This window comes from Somniosus microcephalus, chromosome 2 (assembly GCF_052327205.1).
Source record: "Somniosus microcephalus isolate GS21.2 chromosome 2, FLI_Smic_1.0, whole genome shotgun sequence".
NCBI lineage: Eukaryota > Metazoa > Chordata > Chondrichthyes > Squaliformes > Somniosidae > Somniosus > Somniosus microcephalus.
The window spans coordinates 253,740,143-253,760,970 of NC_140988.1; positions in this window are offsets into that span (position 1 = coordinate 253,740,143).

Below are 20,828 nucleotides of genomic sequence, written 5' to 3' on the forward strand. Positions count from 1 at the left end.
GTGCCTCTTCTACCGTTGGCAATGGTAGGCGCGATAAACTGTCAGCATTCCCATGATGTTTTGATCCTTTGTATTCTATGTCATATTGGTGTGCCCCTAGAAAAAGGGACCAGCTTTTTGCGCTGTCATAATGGGAACACCCTTTTTAGGGTTGAATATGGAGATGAGGGGTTGATGGTCAGTCAACAAGGTAAATTTTTGTCCGTGTAGGTAATGGTTGAATTTCTTCACTCCCCATACCAGGCTGAGTGCTTCCCTGTCGATTTGGGCATAGTTACGCTCAGCTGAGTTCAATGAGCGTGACGCAAAAGCTATCAGCCGCTCCAAGCCATCAGGGAATCTATGCGATAATACCGCTCCTACGCCGTAAGGGGATGCATCGCACGCCAGTCTGATTGGCAGTGATGGGTTGTAATGAGCCAAAACTTCCTTGGACGTGATTAAGTCTTTGCATTTATGGAAGGCACGTTTACAGTCTTCGCTCCATTTCCAAATCACTCCTGTTTGTAGCAGTTCATTAAGAGGGTGCAGAAGAGTTGATAAGTTCGGTAAAAATTTATGATAGTAATTTATCAATCCCAGGAACGACCTTAATTGTGAAACATTTTCAGGTGCTGGGGCTTTTATGACCGCTTCAATTTTTTCAGGTGACTTATGCAACTCTTCCTTATTAATTATGTGGCCACAATATGATATTTGATTCTGGAAAAATTCGCACTTGGGGCGATTTGCTCGTAGGCCCCGTTCTTTCAGCCTAGTGAGCACCTGCTCCAAATTGGCAAGGTGCTCGTTGTCGTTTTCTCCTGTTACAAGGATGTCGTCTAGGTAGCATTGAGTCCCCGGAATCCCTTGCAGGACTTGCTCCATAGCTCTTTGCCAGATAGCTGGAGCTGATGCTACTCCGAAAACCAGTCGATTGTACTGGTACAGGCCTTTGTGTGTATTTATCATGAGATACTTTTTAGAGGCCTCTTCAACCTCCATCTGTAGATATGCCTGTGCCAAGTCAATTTTGGTGAAACGTTTCCCTCCGGATAGTGAGGCGAAAATATCTTCTATCCTCGGAAGAGGATACTGTACCGTGTGAAGGACCGGGTTTACAATCACCTTGAAGTCTCCACAGATGCGAATTTTTCTCTGTTCTTCAGATTTATCATTATTCAACGTTTTCTTCATGACCGGCACAATGGGTGTTGCCCACTCGCTCCAATCTATCTTGGATAATACGCCTGCCTTTTCCAAAATCTCCAGCTCTGCCTCGACTGCTGGACGAATTGCGTATGGCACCGGCCTTGCCTTAAAAAACTTGGGAATTGCCACATCTTCCACTTTTATTGAGGCGGTGATGCCTTTCAAGGTTCCTAGTTTCTCTTGAAACACTTCCTTGGCGTTGGCCAAGATGTCTTTTAATCGTTCAGGTATGACGTCATCCTCATTTTTTTCCTTACTGGTCACCGTCAGTGCCTGAATGGAGTGCCAGTCTAAACGTATCTTCCTGATCCATTCACGTCCCAACAGCGGTGGACCACCATCTTGTAGAACATATAAATACAACTTCTGTATTTCCTTGCCGTTGTATACAACAGGCACCCTTATTTTTCCTTTGGGGTATACTTTCTGCCCCGTATATGTTTTCAAGATAATGGATGTGTCTTTTAAATGTATATGCGGAAATAGCCGCTCGTAATCCCGTCGATTTATAACGGTCAGAGCTGATCCTGTATCTAGCTCCATTTTAACTGGGGACCCTGCCATCGTGAGGGTAATCCAAATGGTCTGGTAATCTTCCTTGGCAATTACATTATGTAATTTGAGACAGCTTAGTCTCTTGTTTTCAGAGTCACTATCGCTCTTCTGGTCTTCGGAGCTACTGTCCGTCATCATTTGTACCTTTCTGTACTTTTCTTTATTGATTTTTTTTTTCCTGTCCGTGGATTTTTTTTGTCCAGATCGGCATACCCGTGCAATGTGTCTATTCTTTCCGCATTGCCTGCATGCTTTGTCCTTGAACCAGCAGTCCCTCTGGTCATGGGTGGATCTGCTGCAGCGATAACATCTCTCGAAACCCTGTGTCATTTCATGGGCGCCGAAGTCCTGTGTCTTTTGCTGTATCTCTGCAGCTCCTCTTGCGGCTGCTTCGTATGATACAGCCATACTGAAAGCTTTGTCCAGTGTCAAATCTTTCTCAGAAAGCAGCCTTTTCTGTGTTCCTTCACTTAGGAGACCGCAGACAAATTTGTCTCGAAGAGAATCTGCCAGTCCTGCCCCAAATTGGCAGTGCTTTGATAGCTTTCTTAATTCGGTGAGGTAATCAGCGTTACATTCATCCTTGTGCTGATTCCTCTTGAAGAATTTGAATCATTCCGCTATCAGCAGCAGTGTTGGGTTTAAATGCTCCTGTATGGCATCAACAATTTCCTTAAAATTCTTGTCCTTTGGTTTGGCTGGAGTGATTAAGTTTTGTAATAGCCCGTATGTCTTTGCGCCCATTAGATTTAGAAGTACTGACGCCTTTTTATCATTTTCTATTCCATTTGCTGTGCAATATACCTCCACTCTTTCCACATATGTGGTCCAATCCTCTATATTGTTATCAAAAGCATCAATATTGCCAGCCTTAGGCATCCTGGAAAAAAAATGGCGCTTCCCGCGCATTTCTTTCTTTCCTGCAAAAAAGATATGGCGCTTCCCGCGCTTTCCCGCCGCTGCTGCTGCTGACAACGCTGTTTTCCGCGTTTTAAAAAAAAAAAAATTTTATTTACAGGTGGAGTCTCGTTCCCGCTGGACTCTTTCTGCTAGGTCCGAACGCCGACCTACTTTGCAGCGCCGGCCGTCTCTCGAGTGCTCCCCCCCCCATCTGTTTCTGCTTGCCTCCGCCTTCGCTGCTTGGCCTCGCTGCAGAGCCAGCCAATGGAGCCCCAGCCCGCCGCCCAGGAAGGATTATTGCAGTACCTGCCAACAGCCCGGCTAGCTGGTGAAACCACAGCTTTTTTTTTCTTGCTTTTCTTCGACTTTGGACATCTGAGGAATCGATGTCCTTGAGGTGCTGCCGAATTGCAGGTAAGTCCGTTTCCAATTCGTCACCACTGTTGTGTCCGTGTGTTAATAGAGACACTGAAGGCGGGAGTTGGTTTCACAGGTGTTTACTGAACAAAGTCTGGAGGTGAACTAACTGATACAACACAATATACAGGCTTATATAGCCCGAGTGGCCATTACCGGCATTACAGTACACAGGGGGCTCTTAAAGGCACATACACTACAATATCTTAGAAAGATCATCCAATGAGGCCAAATGGGTTGAACTGAAAAACAAAAAAGAGGCAATCGCACTACCGGGAGTGTACTATAGACCCCCAAACAGTCAGAGGGAGATAAAAGAGCAAATAGGTAGTCAAATCAGGAAGGGAGGAAAAAGAGTGGGAGAGCAATAGTGGTAGGGGATTCTATCGTAAGGGGTACAGATAGGCGTTTCTGTGGCTGTAGATGTGACTCCAGGATGGTTTGTTGCCTCCCTGGTGCCAGGGTCAAGGATGTCACTGAACAGCTGCAGGGCATTCTGAAGGGGGAGGGTGAACAGTCAGAGGTCGTGGTGCACATTGGGACCAATGACATGGGTAGGAAGAGGGATGAGGTCCTGCAGCAAGAATTTAGGGAGCTAGGTAGCAGATTAAAGAGCAGGACCTCAAAGGTTGTAATCTCTGGATTACTCCCGGTGCCACGTGCTAGTGAGTATAGGAATAGGAGGATAGAGCAGATGATTGCATGGCTAAAGAGTTGGTGCAGGAGGGAGGGCTTTAGTTTCCTGGATCACTGGGCCTGCTTCTGGGGAAGGTGGGACTTGTACAAGTCAGACGGGTTGCACCTGAACCAGAGCGGGACAAATATCCTTGTGCGGAGGTTTGCTAGCACTGTTTGGGGGGGGTTTAAACTAAAATGGCAGGGGGTGGGGAACCTGAGCAGGGAGAGAGAGGAAAGGGAAACAGGGATAAAAGCAAAAGATAGGAAGGAGAAAAACAAAAGTGGCAGTCAGAGAAATCAACGGTTTAAATCAAACGTGGCCACAGTAAATTATAATTCTAATAGGTCTAAGAGCGTACAAAAAACAAGCCTGAAGGCTTTGGGCTAGATTTTCAGTTTAGGCAGTTTTGGGGCGCTAGCTTTAGCGCCCGCCCGAAGTTAGCGCCCGCCCCAAAGTAGCGCCCCGTTGCCGGGAATTCAGTGGCTTCGCCCTAAGAGGTTGGTGGAGCGCTAAAAGAGGCGTTCCACTACTCTCTTTAGGCGCTAAGCCGGCGGTCCAGAGGGATAGCGCCCAGGCGGGGCGCAGCACGGGTGCGGTCATTTTTGCACTGACAGCAGACCCCGTGGTGCCGACCAGCTCTTAAAGGGGGAAGGGACGAATTGGTCTGCTGCCACGCCCTGCACACTGCAGCCTTGCAAAGAGGCCTCAACACTACTGCTCAGCCCCAGGGAGTCATGGCAACGCCAGAGAAGGCCCGTCAGCGTGCCCTGCGCTTCTCAGAGGGTGATCTGGACACAATGGTCACAGCTCTGGAGGTGAGGCGCAAGATCTTGTTTCCAGAGAGTGGGAGGAATCCAACCCACCACGACTACACCAAAGCCTGGAAGCAGATCGCCCAGAGGGTGACGTTCACCGGCGAGGCCCCCAGGACCCACAAACAATGCCGTAAGAAATACAACGATCTGACCAGGATTGTGAGGGTGAGTAGCCTTTCCAGTCTCCTCCTCATTCTTGCATGTACACCTGACATGATGGGCAAAGGGACCTGAAAGTCCTTTTGGCCAGCCCTCAGCCAGCAGCATTGGGACAGTCATGAGCATCAAATGGCCATTCGGCACTCTACACTTTGGCCAAGCTATTCCACCATGGGAGGCAGTGGACAGTACATCAGGGCTTCACTCTGTCCAAGCTATTCCACCATGGGAGGCAGTGCACACTACATCAGGGCTTCACTCTGTCCAAGCTATTCCACCATGAGAGGCAGTGCACACTACATCAGGGCTTCACTGCGCACTTACAGCCCGTCCTTTCTCTTGCAGGCTAAAGTAGCGTTTAATCGCCAGGCCCGTGCCAGGGGTGGCCGCGCCAAGCTGCAGAAGCTCACTCGGCTGGAGGAGCGCGTGTGTGTGCTCATGGGAGCCCGTGTGATTGTCCCCACAGCGTGCGGTGTATCCGACCCTCCACTGCCCGGCAATGGTAAGGACCTCGCCTTTTGGCCCTCTCGCGTCGCACTGGCCCATCCGAGCTACCTCCTTTGCCACTGTCCCACCAATGCGCTGAATCCCACCAGTCCTAACTCCCTCGCTGACGCCGTCTCCTCACTCTGAAGCTACTCTTGTGCATTCCTGCTTTCAGCTGGTGACGACCAGGACCCTGAGGCTGCCAGTGACAGCACCTCCGACCAGGAGGAGGAGGAGGAGCAAGCCGGACCTTCGGGGGAACAGTCACGTCCCGCAGGAGAGGAGGAAATGCTTGACACCTCCTCACTGGACGAGTGCCTGGAGGAACTGTCGCAGGGCAATGCAGCTTCTGGGACCAGTGGCGTCCAGCCACCCAGCAGCCGTGCGCGTGGCCCGCGGCCTTCCCCCCAAAGGGGGGAAGGATCAGAGGGGAGTGCTGCTGCTCGGCACACTCGCCGTCACCAACGCGGCAAGGGTCCCCTAGTTCGGCCCCCTCCTCCCCAGCGGGAGAGTCGCGACTCCAGTCCGGACACCTTCACTTCGGAGGAGGTGCGGAAGCTCGATCAGATGGCCGACGACTCGGATCGGCGCCACACGGAGCTCATGAGCGTGGTGGGGCGCATGCCTGAGGCCATCGAGTCGCTGGCGACCAGTGTGCGCGAGTTCGGGGCAGCAACTGCCGCGACTGGCCGCATGCTAACTGATGCCGTCAAGACCCTGGCGGATGTGATGCGCGCGCACACCAGGACCACAGGGCCACTCACTGCTGCCACACGCGCTGTCTCAGGCAGGCATCGCCAGGGCAGGCGCCGCGCTGGACCATCCCAGCAAGCCGGCCGTCGGCTGATTGCTGCGGATCCTGCAGTGCGGGCCCGGCCGAGTGCCACCGCGCCACAGCACCAGCCAGCGCATCCCAGACGCCAGCTGGCCCACATTGCGCCATCCGTCGCCGCCATTCCCCCTCTGGGGCGTCAAGGGCAAGCGGCTGCAGCTGATGGTGGCCAGGCTCAGGTGCGCCACTCAGGAGACGGCCCCTCGAGGCCCAAACGCCGTGTAGGCCGCCCCCCAGCGGCATCTGGCGGAAGGGCATCTGAGCCTCAGGCGCCTTCCCCCAGCCTCGCAGCAGCCACTGGGCAGAGCTTGCGAAGGAGCAGCAGGCAGGGCAGGGGAGGCAAAATGCTGGCCAAGGTCTCGCCCTCGCGGGCCACTCAGTAGAGGGTGTGGCCAGCTTTCCTTTAATATGGCGGTGGCCATCTTTATTTTGCCCATGGTTGTGCTTTTGGAGGGCTTTTTTTTTGCGTTAGGCCGACGTTGAGGCCCGGTTTCAATAAAGGTGGAGTGGCTCCTCCCCAGTTTGTGGGAGTGAGTCGTTTGTTGGGCTTTTTGTGGGGCCCGTTTATTGTTTTTGGGGATTCATGTGGGAAGGGCTTTTCATTTTTGTGTAATAAAAAATTATCTTTATTCATGCAGTCTCCATGGTTGTTCTTCTTAGTGTTTGTTGGCTTCGCCGGCTGAGGGCTTGCGGAGCGGCTGCATTCATCTTCCCTCATGGCCCCTGGCCATTCCCTGACAGGGGGCTTAGAAGTACCGTGTAATAAGGTGGCGTCGTGCGGCCCTTGGCCCTGGTCGCTCCCTCCTGGGAACGTACTCCTGCTCCTCCTCCTCCTCCTCCTCCTCCTCCTCATGCTCCTCCTGCTCCTCCTCCTGAGGTGCTGGTCCAACGTCAGGTGGCAGTGCCTGAGTCCTGCGGATAGCCAGGTTGTGTAGCATGCAGCAAACCACCACAAATTGGGAGACCCGGTCCGGCGAATACTGGAGAGCTCCTCCGGAGCGATCAAGGCAGCGGAACCGCTGCTTGAGGACCCCAATAGTTAGCTCGATGATGTTGCGGGTGGTTTGATGGCTCTCGTTGTAGGCCTCTTCAGCAGCGGTCCTGGGCGCGCGGAGCGGGGTCATGAGCCAGGTGCACAAAGGATAGCCTTTGTCCCCGAGTAGCCATCCTCTTGGGGGAGGCTGTGCCTGGAACATGTCATGCACAGTACTCTGCCGCAGGATAAAGGCATCGTGGCTGCTGCCTGGGAAGCTGGCATTGACTGCCATGATGCGCTGCTTGTGGTCACAGACCAGCTGCACATTCAGAGAATGGTAGCCCTTCCTGTTGCGATACTGCTCGCCATGCTCCAGAGGGGCCCGCAAAGCCACATGCGTACAGTCAATGGCGCCCTGCACCAAGGGGAATTCCCCGAGTCTGGAAAATCCCAATGCGCGCTGATGCTGGCTCTCCAGGGCCATGGGGAAGGAGATGAATTGGCTTCTCCTTCTGAACAGTGCTTCGGTCACCTGGCGGATGCAGCGATGCGCGCCGTACTGGGAGATGTTTGCTATGTCCCCAGCAGCGTATTGGAAGGAGCCGGTGGCATAGAAGTTCAATGCCACTGTCACCTTCACTTCCACCGACAGAGACGTCCTGCACCTGAGCTTTGGCCGCAGATCTCGGCGAAGCAGGTGGCAGATCTCTGCAATCACCCCCTTTCGGAATCGGAGCCTTTTAACACATCGCGCGGCACTCATGTTTAGGTAGGAGCGCTGCTGGCGGTATAGCCTGACTGGGTAAGGCCTACGTGGCCGACGCCTGTAGCCCCCTCTGCCTCTAGCCAGGGCTGCCCCTCTCACAATGCGTCTGCGAGCCCTACGGACATGGAGCTGCAGCTCCGCGTTGGCACCCCATGCAACCCCCATCAAATCCTGGCAAACACTCTAATTTCCAAATGGCCACTTGCAGCGCTGTTGCCTGAGTCCAAAAATACCTGGCTCTTGCTGCTTGAAACCAGTTAGCTATCCTCCTTGTTGTGTCTCCAGAAATGCGTTGCACAAGACTGTTTTCTGAAAAAAGGATGGCCTTTATACTGGAGAGGACGTTCCCTTTAATTAGCGCCCCCCGGGGCCCGCGCTGGTTGTGTTGCATTCCTTTTTCCAAACGCTCCGGCCGCCCGCCGCACAATGGGGCGGTCCGACTGAAGTTTGCAATCGGGGCGGCCAAAGGGCGTTGCACGAGGATGTGACGTCATTTTCTGCGTGCGCATCCGGGCGGGCGCTAAACTTTGCGCCGGCGCTAACGGGCAACTTAATTTGGGGCGGGGCGCAAACTGCGCTGCGCCCGGGCGCTACACGCATAGCGCCCGGAAATCACTTCTCTTAAGGCGCTAACTGCTGGCGCAAGCAACTGAAAATCTAGCCCTTTGTGTCTTAATGCGAGGAGCATTTGTAATAAGGTGGATGAATTGGCTGCGCAAATAGAGGTGGACGAATTGGCTGTGCAAATAGAGGTAAACGAATATGATTTGGTTGGGATTACGGAAACGTGGCTCAAGGATGGCCAAGACTGGGAACTCAACATCCAGGGGTATTCGATATTCAGGAAAGATAGGCAAAAAGGAAAGGGAGGTGGGGTAGCATTACTGGTTAAAGAAGGGATTAATACAATTGTAATGAAGGATATTAGCTCTGATGATGTGGAATCTGTATGGGTAGAATTGAGAAATACTAAGGGGAAAAAAACATTAGTGGGAGTGGTATATAGACCTCCCAACAGTAAGGCGGAGGTTGGGGATGGCATTAAAAGGGAAATTAAAGAAGCGTGCAATAAGGGCACAGCAGTCATCATGGGTGACTTTAATCTACATATAGATTGGGCCAACCAAATTAGTAACAATACTGTGGAGGAGAAATTCCTGGAGTGTTTACGGGATGGTTTCCTGGACCAATATGTCGAGGAACCAACCAGAGATCAGGCCATCTTAGACTGGGTATTATGTAACGACAAAGGATTAATTAGCAATCTTGTTGTACGAGGCCCCTTGGGTCTGAGCGATCATAATATGATCGAATTCTTCATTAAGATGGAGAATGAAGTCGTTGACTCAGAGACTAGGGTCCTCAATTTAAATAAAGGAAACTACGATGGTCTGAGGAGCGAGTTGGGTAGGATTGATTGGAGAATGGCCCTCAAAGTGTTGATGGTGGATAGGCAATGGCAAACATTCAAAGACAGAATGGATGAGCTACAGAATTTGTTCATCCCAGTTTGGCATAAAAATAAAACAAAAAAGGTGACTCAACCATGGCTAACAAGGGAAATTAGGGACAGCATAAGATCCAAGGAGACGACATATAAATTGGCCAGAAAAAGCAATAATCCTGAGGATTGGGAGCAGTTTAGGATTCAACAAAGGAGGACAAAGGGATTAATTAAGAAAGGGAAAATAGAATATGAGAGTAAGATTTCAGGGAACATAAAAACTGACTGTAAAAGCTTTTATAGATATGTGAAGAGAAAAGGATTGGTGAAGTCAAGCGTAGGTCCCTTACAGTCAGAATCAGGGGAATTTATAATGGGAAACAAAGAAATGTCTGACCAACTAAATTCATACTTTGTTTCTGTCTTCACAAAGGAGGACAGAAATAACCTCCCAGAGATGCCGGGGAACATAGGGCCTGATGAAAGGGTGGAACTGAAAGAAATCAGTATTTGTAGGGAAATGGTGTTAGGAAAATTGATGGGACTAAAGGCCGATAAATCCCCAGGGTCTGATAATCTACATCCCAGGGTACTTAAGGAAGTGGCCCTAGAAATAGTAGATGCATTGCTGGTCATCTTCCAGAACTCGATAGACTCTGGAACAGTACCCATGGATTGGAGGGTAGCTAATGTTACCCACTATTCAAAAAAGGTGGTCGAGAAAAAGCGGGAAATTATAGACCGGTAAGCCTGACATCGGTAGTGGGGAAAATGCTAGAATCTATTATAAAAGATGTAATAGCAGAGCACTTGGTAAGCAGTGACAGGATCGTACAAAGTCAACATGGATTTACAAAAGGTAAATCATGCTTGACTAACCTACTGGAATTTTTTGAGGATGTAACTGGTAAAATAGATAAGGGAGAACCAGTGGATGTGGTGTATTTGGACTTTCAGAAGGCTTTCGATAAGGTCCCACATAAGAGATTAGCGTGCAAAATTAAGGCACATGGGATTGGGGGCAAGGTATTGACTTGGATAGAGAACTGGTTGGCGGACAGAAAGCAAAGAGTTGGAATAAACGGGTCATTTTCCAAGTGGCAGGCAGTGACTAGCGGGGTACCGCAAGGATTGGTCCTAGGACCCCAGCTGTTCACAATATATATTAATGATCTGGACAAGGGAATTGGATGTAATATCTCCAAATTTGCAGACGACACAAAGCTGGGTGGGAGGGTAAGCTGTGAGGAGGGTGTCGTGAAACTCCAGTACGATTTGGACAGATTGGGTGATTGGGCAGAAACATGGCAAATGCACTATAATGTGGATAAATGTGAGGTTATCCACTTTGGTGGCAAAAAGAGGAAGGCAGATTATTATCTGAACGGCAATAGATTGGGAGAAGGGGAAGTGCAACGAGACCTGGGTGTCCTTGTGCACCAGTCGCTGAAGGTAAGCATGCAGGTGCAGCAGGCGGTTAAGAAGGCAAATGGTATGTTGGCCTTCGTAGCAAGAGGGTTCGAGTACAGGAACAAGGATGTCTTGCTACAGTTGTACAGGGCCTTGGTGAGACCGCACCTTGAGTATTGTGTGCAGTTTTGGTCGCCTTACCTGAGGAAGGACGTTCTTGCCATGGAAGGAGTGCAGCAAAGATTCACCAGGCTGATACCTAAGATGGCAGGAATGACCTATGAGGAGAGATTGTGTCGATTGGGCTTATACTCACTGGAGTTTAGAACATTGAAACTTATAAAATTCTGTCAGGCCTGGACAGACTAGATGCAGGAAGGATGTTTATGATGGCCAGGGAGTCCAGAACCAGGGGTCATAGTCTAAGGATAAGGGGTAAGCCATTTAGGACTGAAATGAGGAGGAATTTCTTCACCCAGAGAGTGGTGAACCTGTGGAATTCTCTGCCACAGAGGGCGGTGGAGGCCAGTTCATTAAATATATTCAAAAAAGAGTTGGATATATTTCTTAAGGCTAAAGGGATCAAGGGATATGGGGAGAAGGCAGGGACAGGGTACTGAATTTGGATGATCAGCCATGATCTCATTGAATGGCGGAGCAGGTTCGAAGGGCCGAATGGCCTACTCCTACTCCTATATTCTATGTTTCTATGTTTCTATTTCTGAGAACTGCAAAAACAATAGGGCAGTAATAGTAAGGGATTTCAACTTCACTAATATTAACTGGGATAAAATTAGTGTGAAAGATATAGAGGGAGCAGAATTCTTAAAATACATTCAGGAGAATTTTTTTAGCCAGCAAGAGAGGGGGTGGTTCTGGACCTAATTTTAGGGAATGAAGCTGGGCAGGTGGAAAGGGTATCAGTGGGAGCGCATATTGGTGGTAGTGATCATAATTCAGTTAGGTTTAAAGTAGTTATGGAAAAGACAATGACAAGGAATAAAAGTTCTCAATTGGGGAAAAGCTAATTTTACTAAGCTGAGAGGTGATTTAGCCAAAGTGGACTGGAGACAGAAGCTTGAAGGTAAATCAGTGTCAGAGCAGTGGGAGGCATTCAAGGAGGAGATAGTAAGAGTTCAGAGCAAGTATGTTCCCTTAAAGAAAGAGGGTGGGACTAACAAATCTAGAGCTCCCTGGATGTCAAGGGGCATACAGGGTAGGATAAAGAAAAAAAGGGAAGCTTATGGCAGATACCGAGGACTCAATACTGCAGAAATCCTAAAGGAGTATAGAAAGTGCAAGGATGAAATGAAAAAAGGAAATTAGGAAAGCAAAGAGAGGGCATGATAAAATATTGGCAAGTAAAATCAAGGAAAACCCAAAGATGTTTTATAAATACATTAAGAGCAAGAGGATAACTAAAGTAAAAGTAGGGCCTATTAGGGACCATAAAGGTACCCTGTGTGTGGAGGCGGAAGACATGGGTTTGGTTCTTAATGAATACTTTGCATCTGTTTTCACAAAATCCAAAATTTGCTCAGAGACAAGAAACAAAGGGTAATGATCGAAGGGTGTTTTTCATGACTGGAAGGCTGTTTTCAGTGGGGTTCCGCAGGGCTCAGTACCGGGTCCTTTGCTTTCTGTCATATATATCAATGATTTGGACTTGAATGTAGGTAGTATGATTAAGAAGTTTGCAGATGATACAAAAATTGGCCGTGTGGTTGATAATGAAGAAGAAAGCTGCAGACTGCAGGAAGATATCAATGGACTGGTCAGGTGGGCAGAACAGTGACAAATGGAATTCAATCCAGAGAAGTGTGAGGTAATGCATTTGGCAAGTGCTAACAAGGCAAGGGAATACACAATGGGCCAGAAATTCGTGAACGGGGCTTGCCGCGCGTGCAAGCCCCGTATATGCACTTACCCGACGCTCCTGCCGATCACCTCCAGGGACGCCTGGAATTGGTGTTTCAAAAAGAAGAATCCCGGGCAGCGTATGACGTCACACCGCCCAGGAGTGCAGCCAGCGCGAAGCCTGGAGCGTGCAGTGCAAGTGAGACACGCCCCTTAAGGTCTCATTGTAGTAGGACACGCCCCCAATCTCTCCAAGCAGCTGCAGAGGACTTTGTAGTTACACAGCTGCAGGGAAAGTAAGTTATCTGCTATTTTATGAATGTTTTGTGAACTTTTATAAAATTTTAAAACCGTTTACATTATTTTGAAGAATCTGAAGTAGTTTTAAACAGAATTAAAGCAATTTAAAGACTTTTAAAAGCCCTAAAAGAATTTTTTTAATTCCATGTATTTATTTAGCAATGTCATCGTCATACGTGTCTTCACACTGTTCCCTTTGGGGAACTGTATGAAGTGGTGGAAGGATTTATGGCCATAATTAACGCTCATTCCGTGACCGTAACCATCTTTGAACCAGCCATTAGGGCGGTTAGTCCTATGGCGGGAGGGTTTTACGGGCTCCCACAAGCTATACAAGGAGGGGGGGCCACCCACACCCACGGACGCAAATATCCCACTGGATGTCAACCCAGAATTTAGAGCCGGAGCTCCGACTCCACTTGCCGGGACTGTCTGGAGCGGGGTTCGAAACCCTACCCTGATCTGGCCCAGCGGCGGGGATCCTACCGCTATGCCAAAGGCCCAATCCGATTAGCAACGTGAAATGGCTGGAATGAGCACAATTCACGGCATTAAAAGAACTCACAATTGAACTGATGATGACCTCAGCAATCTCCTCAAGGAGGTGGAGGCGCAGCGCCTGCTCATCATTGGTAATGAGAAGTCAAAGGCGCCGCAAAAAGGGCAGATGATAGCTTGGTCTTTCAAGTGGCAGCATAGGGCTCCAGTCACGGGGAGGGAAAAGGCGCAGGAAACGTATGGGTGTCACCTTTTGTGCGGAGTGGGCCTTTTGCGTAGCAGTAAGCATCCCCGCCGCTGGGCCAGAAGGAGTAGGGTTTCGAACCCCACTCCAGACAGTCCCGGCAAGTGGAGTCGGAGCTCCAACTATAAATTCTGGGTGGACATCCAGCGGGATACTTGCGTCCGTGGGTGGGTGTGGGTGGCCCCCCCCCTCAGATGGATTGTGGGAGCCCGTAAAACCCTCACGCCATAGGACTAACCACCCTAATGGCTGGTTCAAAGATGGTTACGGTCACGGAATGAGCGTTAATCACGGCCATAAATCCTTCCACCACTTCATACAGTTCCCGAAAGGGAACAGTGTGAGGATATGTACGACGATGACCTCTTGCGCAATGCACCTCCTTGGACCCTCAGTCGCAGATGCGAGGGGGCAAATCGTGCAATTGTTAAATTTTTCATTTTTTTTACATGTAAAATGTTGGCCCAGTAATTCCCTTCCAAATGCGCGAGTACGGTCGGGGTACTTACGCGTCTGGCCGGAGGAAATGCCGGTTTTCAGCATGCACAGCGCATGCGGGGAAAACCGGCATTTCCTGTCCTCTGAACGAAGGGGTTCAGAGGCAAAACGCGTGCGCAGTAAAATTCGCCGCTTTCATTCATGATTTCAGTGAGGTCAAGTCCTTACAACTTACACATGAAAAAAGCATGGGTACAGTTGCTCCAGAGGCTGCAGAGGAAGATATTTCTTATCGTGGAGCTTCTGAAAGTATGTATGTCTGTATATATTCCTTTGCGTGTTATGTATATATTCCTTTACTTATGTGTATGAATGTATTATTTAATTATGACTTTCAGAGAAAGTAACTTATTGGAAAATCATAATTAAAAACATACATTCATACACATTAGTAAAGGAATATAAAACATACATACATATACGTAAAGGAATATATGCGGACATACATACATAATTACTTATTACTGATGAAAAGTTTCTTTCTTAAAAGTGCTGGAAATGTTACATTACTCATTTTAGAACACTCATTTTCACATTCCATTCACACAGCCACAATTGCTCCTTCTACCTACCGTTCTGAAAACCCGTTTAAAAAAAAAAAATTTAAACTTTAAAACTTACTTAAAATTTCTTAAAATAACTTCCCTCCCTTTCCCAAACAAAAATATTGCCTTTCAGAAGCTCCACGATAAAATATATCTTCCTCCGCAGCCTTGGAACAACTTTACACCTGCTTTTTTCAAGTGTAACTTGTAAGGACTTACCCTCACTGAATCCATGAATGAAATCTACGAAGTTCACTGCGCAAGCGCTGCCTGTGCAGTCGCACGCGCTGTGCCTATGAACCCCTTCGTTCCGAGGTCTGGAAATGCCGGCGTTCCCCGCATGCGCTGTTCATGCTGAACGTCGGCATCTCCAACGGCCAGATGCGTGAGTACCCCGACCGTACTCACGCCTTTGGTCACGAATTTCTGGCCCAATAAATGGTAGGACACTGAGAAGTGCAGAGGATCAGAGGGAACTTGAAGTGCATGTCCACAGATTCCTGAAAATAGCAGGACAGGTAGATAAGGTGGTTAAGAAGGCATACGGGATACTTTGCTTTATTAGCCGAGGCATAGAATATAAGAGCAGGGAGGTTATGCTTGAGCTGTATAAAACACTAGTTCGGCAGCAGCTAGAGTACTGTGTACAGTTCTGGTCACGACATTACAGGAAGAACGTGATTGCACTAGAGATGGTGCAGAGGAGATTAACGAGGATGTTGCCTGGGCTGGGGAATTTTAGCTATGAGGAAAGATTGGATAGACTGGGGTTGTTTTCTTTGGAACAGAGGAGCTAAGGGGAGACCTAACTGAGGTGTATAAAATTATGAAGGGCCTAGATAGAATGGATAGGAAGGACCTATTTCCCTTAGCAGAAGGGTCAATGACCAGGGGGCATAGATTTAAAGTAATTGGTAGGAGGTTTAGAGGGGAGTTGAGGAGAAATTTTTTGACACTGATTCACATAAGGATAAATTAGGGCAGATGACCAAAAGCTTGGTCAAAGAGGTAGGTTTTCAGGAGCAACTTAAAGGAGGAAAGCGAGGTAGTGAGACGGACAGGTTTAGGCAGGGAATTCCAGAGCTTAGGGCCTAGGCAACAGAAGGCACGGCCACCAAAGGTTAAGCGATTATAATCAGGGATGCTCAAGAGGGCAGAATTAGAGGAGCGCAGATATCTTGGGGGGGTTGTGGGGCTAAAGGAGGTTACAGAGATAGGAAGGGGCGAGGCCATGGAGGGATTTGAAAACAAGGATGAGAATTTTGAAATCGAGGCACTGCTTAACCAGGAGCCAATGTAGGTCAGCGAGCACAGGGGTGATGGGCGAACGGGACTTAGTGCGAGTTAGGACACAAGCAGGTGAGTTTTGGATGACCTCAAGTTTACATAAGGTTGAATGTGGGAGGCCAGCCAGGAGTGCGTTGGAATAGTCAAGTCTAGAGGTAACAAAGGCATGGATGAGGGTTCCAGCAGCAGATGAGCTGAGGCAAGGGCGGAGACGGGTGATGTTACGGAGGTGGAAGTAGGTGGTCTTTGTTATGCTGTGGATATGTGGTTGGAAGCTCATTTCAGGGTCAATATGACACCAAGGTTGCAAACAGTATGGTTGAGCCTCAAATAGATGTTAACCCTCCGAGATATCTGTGCTCCTTCAATTCAATTCTGACCTCTTGAGCATCCCCGATTTTAATCGCTCCACCAGTGGTGGCCGTCCCTTCAGTTGCCAAGGTCCTTAGCTCTGGAATTCCCTCTGTACACCTCTCCGCCTCTCCCTGCTCTTTCCTCCTTTAAGACGCTCCTTAAAACCTAACTCTTTGACCAAGCAACTGCCCTAACAGCTCCTTATGTGGCTTGTTATTAAATTTTGTTTGATACCGCTCCTCTGAAATGCCTTGGGATGTTTTACTATGTTAAAGGTGCTATATAAATGCAAGCTGTTGTTGTTGCTGGATGGATGCCTATCCTAAAAGGTCATGCTGTGTTGTATCCTGCACTACAGGCATCGGCATCGTACCTCTATTATTAAAATTATCCCATCCCTGGGATAAGGAGGAGATCACAGCCAGTAAAAGCAGTGGTTGAAAGTTTGTCCCTGCTGCAGATTAATAAAATGATTAATTCAAGGCAATACAAACTTTAGATCCAAGAAAGACTAATTAGAATATTTTCTTGTACTTCTTGCAATTTAGTATACTGTATTCGCTGCTCACAATGCGGTCTCCTCTACACTGGGGAAATCAAACGCAGGCTGGGTGACCGCTTTGCGGAACACCTCTGTTCAGTCCATAAGCGTGGCCTCAAGCTTCCGGTCACCTGTCACTTTAATTTTCTGCTCCACTCCCACTCTGACCTCTCTGTCCTCGGCCTCTTGCACTGTTCCAACGAAACTCAACATAAGCTCGAGGAACTTTCGATTAGGCACTTTACAGCCTTCTGGACTCAACATTGAGTTCAACAATTTTAGAACATAACCTCTGCCCCTATATTTTCACATGGCAGCTGTTGATGATTCTGCCATTCCCATTTACACCTCTTCTAGACTCATCTTTTGTTTCTTTACTTGTTCCATTACCATTTTCTTTTGCTTTGTATAATCACACCTTTTGTCATGTAATCTCTCCTGCCTTCCACCCTGTCACAGACCTTCCCTTTTGTTCTTTCCTCCCCTCCTCCCTCTCCCTGCTCCTGCACTTGCTTAAAATCTGTTACATCTCTAAATTTTTCCAGTTCTGACGAAGGGTAATCGACCTGAAACGTTAACTTTGTTTCTCTCTCTGCAGATGCTACCTGACCTGCTGAGTATTTCCAGCATTTTCTGTTTTTATTTCAGATTTCCAGCATCTGCAGTATTTTGCTTTTGTTTTAGTGTTTAATTCACTGCCACTTCTCTTCTAGGAAAGCTCACCTTGAAAAAGTTCTGCTCTTCTCTCCCACGGGATTTCCGTTTGTCTCTGTTACCATGTTCATCTTCATTGCTTTCTGGTTCCCTTCTCGTGTTTGATCAGGTATCTACCAAAACTCACTTTCACAGCCACATCTCTTTCCTCAGCAACTGTCTCCGACTCCGACTTATTCCACGTGGATTCCAACTGAAATTCCACCCTCATGTTTTGGATCCACCCAGGATTACAGATAGCTCCGAGAAATTCAGTGTTCCTTGAAATACTGCTCTTGCCGTATCCGGAGATCCACGCTCTACACCATGCACACTCTCAACCTCTCTCTTCAGCAGCACTGACTCACTCTATCTCAAAGCTGTCCTTGTCCGCAATTCCATTTCATCCATCGCCTCATTTGACGCTTTAACAAAAAACTTTTATTCTTTCTTTCAGGTGTCAAGGATCACAAGCTTCAACAACTCTTGGACACCAACACCCCTCTGGAACCTTCTTCCCCTTCACTTTCCTCTGACCCCCATCCCTTCATCCAATCTCAACCCCTGCCATGTTTTCAGTCTCCCCTCTGACCTTCCCCCCTCTGACACCAAACCCTCAGTGAAGGCCTGAGCTTCATCCCCTTATGCCCCCACCTCAATGAATTTCGATCTCGGCACGACGCTGAGCTCTTTTTCCTCCTACCTCCCCCTGGACCATAACCCCACTACCAAACATCAAGCCATCGTTTCCAAGACTGTCACTGACCTCATTTCCTCTGGGGATCTTCCCTCCATGACCACCAATCCCATAGTTCCCCAACCCCGCATAGCCCGCTTCTACCTACTTCCCAAGATCCACAAACAGGACTGCCCTAGTGGACTCATCATGGTGTAAATGGGAATTGCAGAATCATCAACAGCTGCCATGTGAAAAAATAGGGGCAGAGGTTATGGCCTGAAATTGTTAAACTCGATGTTGAGTCCAGAAGGTTATAAAGTGCCTAATCGAAAGATGAGGTGCTGTTCCTCAAGCTTACGTTGAGCTTCGTTGGAACAGTGTAAGAGGCCAAGGACGGCGAGGTCAGAGAGGGAGTGGAGTGGAGAATTAAAGTGACAGGTGACCGGAAGCTTGGGGTCATGAGGCCATCAGTTCCAGGGGATTTGTCGGGTTTTAGTCCCATTAGTTTCTCTTGTACTTTTTCTCTACTTATATTAATTATGTTAAGTTCCTCACCCTCATTAGACCCTTGGTTCCCCATCATTTTTGGTATGCTTTTTGTGTCTTCTAACGTGAAGACATATACAAGATATTTGTTTTAACGTTTCTGCCATTTCCTTATTCCCCATCTAAGGGACCAATGTTTACTTTTGCTACTCTCATCCTTTTTACATAATTGTAGAAGCTCTTACAATCTGTTTTTATATTTCTTGCTAGTTTTTCTCATTCTATTTTTTCCCTTTTTATCAATTTTTTGGTCACCATTTGCTGGTTTCTGAAACTCTCCCAATCCTCAGGCTTACTACTATTCTTTGCAACATTATAAGCTTCTTCTTTCAATCTAATGCTATCCTTAACTTCTTTAGTTCACCACGGATAGATCAATTTTCCCATGGAGTTTTTGTTTCTCAATGGAATGTATTTTTGTTGAGAATTTTGAAACATTTCTTTAAATGCTAGCCACTGCTTATCTACTGCCATACCTTTTAATCTATTTTTCCAATCTACCTTAGCCATCTTGCCCCTCATACCTGTGTAATTGGCTTTATTTAGTATAAGACTCTAGTTTTGGACTTAGGCAAGTCACTCTCAAACTTAATGTGAAATTCTATCATATTATGATTACTCTGCCCCAGAGGATCCTTTACTATGAGATTGCTAATTAACCCTGTATCATTACACAATACAAGATCTAAAATAACCTGTTCCCTGGTTGGTTCCATGACGAATTGTTCTAGGAAACTGTCCCAAATGCATTCCATGAATTCGTTCTCCAGACTACCTTTGCCAATTTGATTTGTCTAGTCTATATGAAGATTAATATCCCACACAATTATTGCATTACCTTTGCTACAAGCTCCTACTATTTCTTGATTAATATTCTGCCCAATGGTATAGCTACTGTTAGGGGGCCTATATGCTACTCCTACCAGGGTTTTCTGCCCCTTGTTATTCCTTATCTCCACCCATACTGATTCTACTTCCTGATCTCCCGAGCCGAGATCCTTTCTCTCAACTGCCCTATGTCATCCTTTATTATCAGAGCAATGTCCCCGCCTTTTCCATTCTGCCTGTCTTTTCAAAATGTCAAGTACTTTGGAACATTTAGTTCCCAACCTTGGTCACTTTGCAACCATGGGGGCGATTTTCTCACTGGAGGAGAGATAGTTTTCAAAAAATTGAGATTTTCGCATGATTGGCCACTTGATTTCAGAGGTGTGGGATGCCTTGCTCAATTAGTGTTTTGGGACTGATTTAATGGCTCCTTGCTCCCTTGGTTCATTCCACAGCATTTCTACGTCTCCTGCACCACCTCCAACATCTTTTGAGAAACCACTATGTCCAATTTCAAGGCAAGGGTCTACCCAAGGCTCTTGGATGAGGTGCTGCAATTGTTGTTGGAGGGGGTGACAGCTAGCATGGAGGTGCTCTTCCACTCATAGAAACATAGACATGGAAGATAGGAGCAGGAGTAGGCCATTCGGCCCCTCAAGCCTGTTATGCCATTTAATGAGATCATGGCTGATCATCCAAATTCAGTACCCTGTCCCTGCCTTCTCCCCATATCCCTAGATCCCTTTAGCCTTAAGAAATATATCTAACTCCTACTTGAATATATTTAATAAGTTGGCCTCAACTGTCTTCTGTGTTAGAGAATTCCATAGGTTCACCACTCGCTGGGTGAAGACATTCCCCCTCATCTCAGTCCTAAATGGCTTACCCCTTATCCTTAGACTGTGACCCCTGGTTCTGGACTCCCCCGCCATCGGGAACATCCTTCCTGCATCTAGTCTGTCTAGTCCTGTTAGAATTTTATAAGTTTCAATGAGATCCCCTCTCATTTTTCTAAACTCTAGCGAATATAAGCCTAATTGACCCAATCTCTCTTCATATGTCATACCTGCCATCCCAGGCATCAGTCTGGTGAATCTTCACTGCACTCCCTCCATGGCAAGAACATCCTTCCTCAGATAAGGCGACCAAAACTGCACACAATACTCAAGGTGTGGTCTCACCAAGGCCCTGTACAACTGCAGCAGGACATCCTTGCTCCTGTACTCGAATCTTCTCGCTATGAAGGCCAACATACCATTTGCCTTCTTAACCGCCTGCTGCACTTGCATGCTTACCTTCAGCGACTGGTGCACAAGGACACCCAGGTC